General features: G+C 38.1%; 1 long non-coding RNA gene across 1 annotated transcript in view; it reads left to right on the top strand.

Moving 5' to 3' along the window:
* The first annotated feature begins 453 nt into the window (after positions 1-453).
* Positions 454-8,665, top strand: part of LOC121109067 — a 68,844-nt gene continuing 60,632 nt past the window's right edge. The window contains exons 1-3 of the long non-coding RNA XR_006933784.1: positions 454-1,313; positions 1,882-2,045; positions 4,521-4,660. This is a non-coding gene — a long non-coding RNA (uncharacterized LOC121109067). The remainder of the gene's footprint in view (positions 1,314-1,881; positions 2,046-4,520; positions 4,661-8,665) is intronic.

The following is an 8,665-nucleotide window of genomic DNA, read 5'->3' as shown; positions in this document are numbered from 1 at the left end:
CATTGCTTTGAGAATTTGACATGAATTTAATTTTGTACTGTTTTCTAACACTTTTTTTTTTTTAATGGTTGAAGAATGAATCACTATTACTGATGATCTTGGTAATGATAGGAAATTAATCTCCACTGTAAATTCATTAGAGAATTCATCAGTGAATAGCAATGACTACACCAGAAAGAATGGCCTATTTCTTTTGATTTTAGTTTAAGGAGACAAGATAAAGTAAGAAAATAGAGTTGGTGTTTCTTATAATGAAAATAGAGGTAAATGTAGAATAGTTGTGGTATTTTGTCTTTCTGCCACATAACAATATTCTTATCATGCTTTTGTAGCCGCCTAAAAGCATCTGGGAATTTACTATGGTACAACTGGCTTTAGAGTTCATTATGGTGTTGACAGTCAGTAGACAGCTATTAGAATATTAGTTCTCCAGTGATTGAAACATGCGTAAAAGAAGGCAACTTTTTTACATTCATCATCAACCTAAAGCAAAGCACCTTTTGACTAACCCACTAAAAAAGGCCTTGTTCATTGACAGCATGATCTTTGTATTGTGTGACTAACTTAAAAGTCTGTGATCTGAACCCATGTGTCCTGTAGAACAATTCCAGAGATGCTAATGACTATCTAAGATCATCACAAAACCAGGCAGTAATTTCCCTAGAGTTAGAAATGCTTCCTTGGTTTTCCTCATTGCTGTGCCTTTGAGATGTTAGAAATAGTTAATGATTTTCTGCTACAGTGAAAAAAATCTACAGATTCATTGTCTCAATGCGATATTTGCATACATCTCTGAATTTTAGATTGTTTGATAGAGTGCTATGACGACATGCAGTCACCGCTACAAAATACAATGAATAGCAGTTGCCATGAACTTGGTGTCACCTATTTTGGTAAGCAATATATCTAAGGGATTTATACATCCCTCTCAGGGATAAAGCTTGGAATTTTAGCTGTGTTACTTAGAACACAATTGCACCCACCCCCTCACACATACCTTAATCTAACAGAGAGTTTAATATAGCCACAATTTAAAGATTAATACAGTTGCAATTATTCTTTCTTCCCTTGCAGAAAAAAACAAGATATTTTGGAGTATAATTTTCTAAAATTGAAAAGAACAGTGGAAGGCATTGAGTTTGCTTTTGCTCTGGATTTTCTTTTCTGGAAAAGTTATGAAGGTTACAAAATGTATTCCAGTACCCTTTAGAGAAGATCAGAGTTTTCCAGCCGGGCTCAGGTTAAGAAAGAACAAAATACCTACTTGGAAAAAACGTCCAAAGAGATCAGCAAAACAACACAGTTACAGATGGGTATGTTCCCCACTGCTAGATATCAGGCAGTAATGAAGACAGTAGTTTTTATAAAAATTAATGAGTGATGTCAACAAACAAACTTAAAATCAATTATCAAAATAGTAAATAGAACTCAGTTGATATCCATACTTGCAAAGTATTTGTCCTTACTAGTGGACAGCTGCAATACCATGAAAGAAAAAGGAACAAGAATTTGACTCTTTTTAAAATTTAAAAATTTGAAATATTTTGAGCAATTAATTGGATGTTTATTGAGTCATATATATCTGAAATATTGGTAAATCAACAGTGGTCTCACAGACTATTTTCACCTGCACAAAAAAAGTGATTGCTTTCCATGAGATAAGAGATGAAATACTTATTTTCATAATGGTGGCGGTGGTCTTGCCATTAACATCAGTGAGCTTTGAGATTTTAGGCTCACAATAAGACATTAGAATGAAACTCACTGGTGTAATATATCTTTTAAATGTTCTGTATGGTGTTCACTCCATCTATCTGCTAAATGAGACCTCTTGGGACCCTGTCAATCCTTACCTCTGAAAGACTCTCTGTTTTGTTCTAGGGATGGATCTGGGGCTAATGAGCGATTACTAATGACTCATTTCTGGGATTTTCTGCTTTCCATGAGGTGTGGCACCACACACTGGATCTGTATGATCTGAAAGAGTCTGGACCTTGTGCTTCCTTTCTGAGGGCAGAATGATTCTGTATCTGTGGAGTTGCCAGGTTGGAAGCCCCATAGTCCAGCTTAATGTGAATTTATGAGGTGTTAGAATTTCTTATGGTTCTGTCTTCAGATCACTACATCTTTCAACTTTCAGTTCTACCACATTTATTTCATACTTTGCTCCTTCACCTTCAGCAAGTTAGTTTTTAACACATAATGTCAACTGATAAATGTTTTGTCCAAATGGAATTAATTTTCATGCTTAAGACTGAAATTTGAAATTTTGAGAAATACCTTTAAGAGGCTTAAGTTTTCAAAGGCCAGAAGTAATCATTAAAACAATCATGGGATTTTTGAGGTCTGTTTTCACATAATATTTCTTCATTGCTTCACAGTCTATCTTCTTAAACAGTTCTTCCAATCTACCTCTTTATTTCTATATTAGGGGGAACCTTTCAATGTAGAGAACAGGTAGAAATCTCCCAGGAGTGGGTCATTTCTGAAGAAACAGAAGGCTGTGATACATGAAAAACTTTATTGCATAATTTTCCTTATAAAGAAATCCTTTCATATACGGAAACGAAGAATAACAATGGCAAGCAAACAGCCTTTGGTAACTTGATCCATATAATATTTATATCTTCTTTAACTGGAATTTTTTTGAAGTTGTCCCTTAGCTTTCTTTAAACATTTTCTAAGTGAATCCCAATATTATCTCTCTAAAATGGACTCAACAGTTACCTAACAGTGCTGCAAAGCTGTTTGAAATGATGGTTCAGTTCTAGCTTATCTCATGAATAAATTTTCCTCTCAGTAGATGATGCCATCTGCAGCATGCCAGCTCTATTTTCATCTCTGTAAAGGAAAAACAAATCTATTTAAACTGCTAAAACAGCCAGTAGTAACATTGGAAAAAAAAATAAATAAGATGTGATATTATTTAAATGCCTACCTACTAGCATAGGTACATATCACAATAACCTGTTTAGACAATCCACTGCATTTAAACCATAACATTTATTTAAAACTGGTGGAATTGTGCTTGAAAGCTGAATGGAACCTTTGAAACCCCTTGATCAGATGGCCTGTAGTAGACCCTGACGAGCAGATGTCCTTTGTTAGTTCAGTCCCTAATTTTGTTGGTGTTATCACTGCAGTAAGTGTGTATTTTTCAGTAATCAAACTGTAATCAGTGGTCCCATTTAACTCTGGCATTGTATATACTTTCCAAGTTATGAGTAACTGTTTCTGGTGACTTTTTGTTTAATATTTAGCAGCAGTATCTCCGTAAACTTAACATTATAGAACATAAGTAATGAAGGAAATGGCTATAGCTCCACAGTTAAAGAAGAGTTAACATTTTTATTTAAATAAATGATTTTATTGCCCATGTTGCACATAGTATTCATATCCTGGAGATGCCTTTATCTCTCCATTCATTACATATCATCCCTAGAGGCCTGCTCCAGAATAGAAAAAAAAATGTTTTCTGAGTCATGTAGCTGCTTAGTTTGTGGACAATACTTTTATTTTATTGACCTGGCATTCATACAAAGTTTACACTTCTATTATATACTTTCTATTTGATGCATTTCTCGAAAACAAACAATACTGTGCTTTGAGCTAACTTCTTGATCGCTCACTAACTCAGTTTGCATGGCCAAGAATCCGAAATCTGTCACGGTGTGGCTTAAACTGAGGCTTTTTTGAATGATCACTCCATCCTGAACGGACAGTGGTATTAAGTCTTGCCCAAGAAAATTAATGGGTAGAGATCATTCCATAGCAAGGAAGGAGTCCAAAGTGTATTTAATCTCCAGACTATCAAAATAATCAAAAATGAAAAAAAATGTAACTCCCATACCCAAGTTCCATTATAGTGAGCCGCCTAGTGGTCAGACCCCATAATTGGAGGATTTATTCCATACTACTATTTGGAGTGTGGGCTCCATGTCTCACAGGTTGTTTTCTCAGCATCTCAGAATGTTCTGCTTTTAATCAGTCTCATAAAACATTCCATAAAGTTGCATCATTTCTCACTGATCAGTTGTTCAGGTGTGAAAGATCAGCTACTCAAACCTTTGGCTCAGCTCCTACCATTTACTTATCCTTCTGGCAGAATATACGCTGCAGTAGAGCACTGAAGCTTCAGCCTTGAGAGGTGCCTCACCACTGCTAAACAGCCACTCATGCAAGGCATTGCTTCTTGCAGTAGTCCCAACAGCTCATGCCTGCAGTGCAGAATTAACACCTCTGCAGTAACTCAGCACCAGAAATTGGGTGGAGATTATTTTTCTATCAGTTTCAGAATCTTTTAAAACCCAGCAATCTGAGATGGGTTTTCATTTTAGACATGCCACTGTGTAGATGACATAGCTGTAGATGTCCCTGTTCATTGCAGGGGAGTTGGACAAGATGACCTTTGAAGGTCCCTTCCAACTCAAACTATTCTATGATTCTAAGAGAGTTATCAGCATTAATCAGGTGGTATTTTTTTTTTTTTAATTAATACCCCTCTTATTCCTTACTTTTAGAGACCTGAGCACAGAGCTAAACACTTCACCATCTGATTCCCCACTGGAATTTTCTATAAAAAGGCAACTGGCTTTGAAATATTTAGAGACACTGATCCAGCCGGATGGAATAAAAAATACACATATTTACAACTGCAAAGGTACATTATTTTTAAGCATAACAGAGTCTAACAATTAAATATTGTAACAGGTATGGTAATTGTCCTCCTTGAATGGCAGGATATTGTGTTTTTCAAAGGAAATCAGGTTTTAGTTGTCTAAAATATTAACATTTGGAAGGCATGTCACAAGGAAAAAAAAAAGAGTTACTATTTTGAAAGAAGTGTTGTGTGCTTGCATCGTATAAACCAAACTCCCTGAACTCTAAGACAATTACAAACTGGATGGGACATAATTAAAAAAATACATTTATGGGAATCCACAGCAACAAGTGATGGAATTCTCAATTCAATTATATATTACTTTAAAGGCAGCTTGGTTCCAGTGAAGTGGAATAAAATGATAAGATTGGACTAACGTCTAGTCAAACACCAATGACTTTTGCACGGTTGCTCTGTAATTATTGTCTGAATAGCATAGCTTGGAAGCTGTAGGATTAGCTGTTTGAAATGTTATCCTCAAAGGAAAAGCAGAAACAAACAAATCCACGGGGAATCAAATAGAAAATTTGACATTAACTCAACAGTACATTTCCACAGTTAACCACTAAATGTCTGGAAAGACCAGAGATTGCTTTGGCTGCGTAACTGTGCTGCTGCTGCCTCTTTGTGTGCATTATCTCACTGGCTGATTACATGGGTGCCTGAAGTCCCTCAGACAGAATCTATCAGATATAATGGCCTCACAGGGATACAAAACTATGCATGCGTTCAGTGTTTATCATAGACTTGTGAGGTACCAGTAGCAAATTTATGGATGTGAAGTGGCCATAGGAAAGTATTCTAATGATAACTAAGATGAAACAAAGTCCTGTAAATTAGAAATCAAAGCTCTGTCACCTCAAGCACCACAAAGACCTCTCTGTAAGGGTATCTCTAGATTAATCTGGACTGTAACATGAGATTAATATGAAGGGATATAAAAAACTCTCTGGAGATTGCAAATTAATGGTTTGCATTTCCTCAAAAACTGAAGTCAGATGTTAACATGACATTCAAAAGTGAGGTCTTGCCTCAGAGACCAGCAAGCTGAGGCATTGGAGGTGGCCTGAGACCACACATGAGATCTGCACATAATGTTCACACGTGACACGGGTCTGTGTCTCTCCTCTTGCAACAATCATCACCACCTCCTTCTATGCCAGTTTGCATTTGATTTTGGCAGGCTGCAGAAAGTTTGCCAACCTGAATATCTCACCTGCAAACTCCTGAAAATCCTTTCCACTTTCACCCGACTAGGATGAGAAATTCATGGGAGGTTGTGAAAACTGGAACAGAGAAAGAGGTCCCCTGCTGCGTTGTAGTGAAAGTCACAAACTTACAGCTCTCCTCAGCTTTGTTTCTCAGAGCTAATCTGCAGTGAAGCATGTGTGGGGAGGAGGGGCAGGGACAGGCTGAAAGCACATGCAACAGCACCTGAGACATTTTGCAAGACAGCTGTGTGAAGGCAGAGGACTGGAAACCTGGGGGGTTTAGTAATAATGAACAGTCTGGGAAGCAGGACAGAAGAGGAACTGGGAGAAAAAGTAGTTGTGATCATCATCCATGCTCTGAAGCACAGGGCAGCAGAAAAGTCCATCCTTTCCCCTTGTTTTCTGTATTTCTTTATTTTCAGACTGTCATTGACAGAGTGTTCAATGGATATAGCAGCATCCTACAAAGTGGTGTAAAGAAATATGATATATCACCTTTCTCTTTTTCTAATGTGGTCATTCTGTTCAGATGTCAAAAAACTGCACAGCTTAATTGAGTACACTGTGACTTCTCACCAGGCACCTTGTCAGGCATAATGAATTGTTTGTCATCATTCTCTGTATGTGGTACCACAGCCAGAATTATCATTCATGTAACTGACCTTAGTGTAAGGTAATGTGAATGAACAGCTGGGCAAGACTTCCCAAGGCAGTGTAGAAGTACTTACTGCAGTTTGGATGGAAGCTTTCTGGCACAGTTTTTCCTGGCTTCCAGCTACTGACAGTACAAAGTTATTGGTTAATACACACTCTGCTTGCCTATGAGGGATTCTGGGTGCTCAGAATAAGATGCTAGATGTGCAGAAGAGGTGATGTATCGTGCACACAAGTGTATGATTCAGTGGGAAAGTCATGACACCCAGTTGGAGGAATTTCAGGAATTACTGGACAGGCAGGTCAGTTTCCTCCACTTTTCTTCCTTTCACCATTTAACACTGATGTTTTCCTAGAAGGTTGGTTTTGACCACAGTTCCTTGGACTGCCAGCTGAATTCTCACCCTCCTGTCAGGCATTTTACATCAAATCCTCATGCCTGCATTTTAGAGAAGGCCAGTCATGTTTAGTAAGACTCTTGCTAGAAATAATACTGGATATCTAGTTAGTGCAAGCAGTATGAAAATAGTGTCAAAATCCGGAGGCCTTCTTGGACTGGTTGCTGCAGATGAGAAGTGTGCTCCACCATGGGTGGAGGCAGCGCACACAGAAATATCAGAGCAAGGACATGATCTTCCATTGCTCTAAAGAATCACCACCATATTTGGTGGTGAAAAGTACCATCTTCAGCAGCTTTGTTCTTGCTCCTGGGCAGAATGGAAGAATATTCTTTCCTCTTCTTAACAATAACAGATCTACCTATCCATAGAAAATCTATCTAGCAATCTAGCAGTTTCCCTTCTAGGCGTAGAACTGAGGACATATGAGCTTTTGCATCAGTACAGGCTTTTACCAGCAAGTCAGGAACAATGAGATTGAAGGGCAAATAAATGATCTGGGAGGAAAGGGGAATAAGCCACTTCAGGAGAACTACTGAGCAGAGGATGTACTAGGCCCAAAGGAACTGTTTCTTGTTTTATCTTTGTAAGCCAGAGGGAAATGCTCATTCAAACATGTTAAAATATATTAGAGCTTGAGAGAGGAAATCAAAGCCTGGATAGACAGATATTCGAATGGTGCAACTGCTAACTAGCTGTTACAGAAGTTGGACAAGAGTGGCAGTCTGGTCAGAATAAAATAATAATATGACTCTCTTTTTCTGCCTTTCTGTGTCCTATGCTCCTGTAGTTGCATGCTTGTTTCTCGGAGATATCAAACCATTGGCCACAGCAGTTAAAGATGTGGTTTAAACAGCTGTCATTTTGCATCCTGCTTACTGCTTGGCTCGCCTTTATCCTTTGTCACAGATGCGGGTTCTCCTTCCATCAGTGATTTACTTGCATGTTTCCTCTGCTTGAAGTACCGCCTGTCCTTCAGGGACAAGAACTGAGCAAGTTCTTCCTCAGTGTTGTGTAAGACAGAAAACAAACCAGCTTCCCCAACAGCAACTAAATTTATTGACAAATATTTGTTGATGTTTGCTTATTGTTAAATATTGGCAACTGAGCAGCCATTGTCCAGGATAGTGTGGGTAAAACTACACAGCACAATGGGTTTCTGTGTGAACATATATTTTTCCTTGTGTTTTCTTTATCACAGGCAACTTAAAACAATGTAGAGCCATTTCAGCCACAAATGCTGGGCAAGAAATTAAGAATTTTAACAATTAAAACCTTCAGACTCATGAGAAAATGCATCTGAAACACATTCTCATAAAGAAATGAATGACTTCTAACCTTCTGGTTTTGCAGACTGAATTAGGAGAAAATACTAGCCTGCTAAAAGTCACCAATGGCTGCCATAATACAAGCCTGGCCACCAAAAGCATAGATCACATGCTAGGGCTTGCAGTTAGATTTTTTTCAGGAGCAGCAGCAGGAGGAATTAATAAACTCTTTCAAGGCAGTCAAGAGTTTGCTGGGATCAAACACCAAAAGCTAGATTTGCTTTGAGTATTGATGAGCATTTTTCCTGTGAGTGTGGGTGAGTCTTCTCACTGGGCTGTGGAAGAAAGGAACATTTTCAGTTTTAAGCTGCCATTTTTTTTCACTAAGTTTTGCGTACACCCACTTTTTACCAGTGGAAAGTACGGCAGCCAGATGAGCACTGGTAACTTGACAATGCTGCAAGGGAAGACAGT

The sequence above is a fragment of the Gallus gallus genome, chromosome 1 (assembly GCF_016699485.2).
Source record: "Gallus gallus isolate bGalGal1 chromosome 1, bGalGal1.mat.broiler.GRCg7b, whole genome shotgun sequence".
NCBI lineage: Eukaryota > Metazoa > Chordata > Aves > Galliformes > Phasianidae > Gallus > Gallus gallus.
The sequence above is the reverse complement of the archived record's forward strand: the minus strand, read 5'-3'. Positions and strand labels throughout refer to the sequence as shown.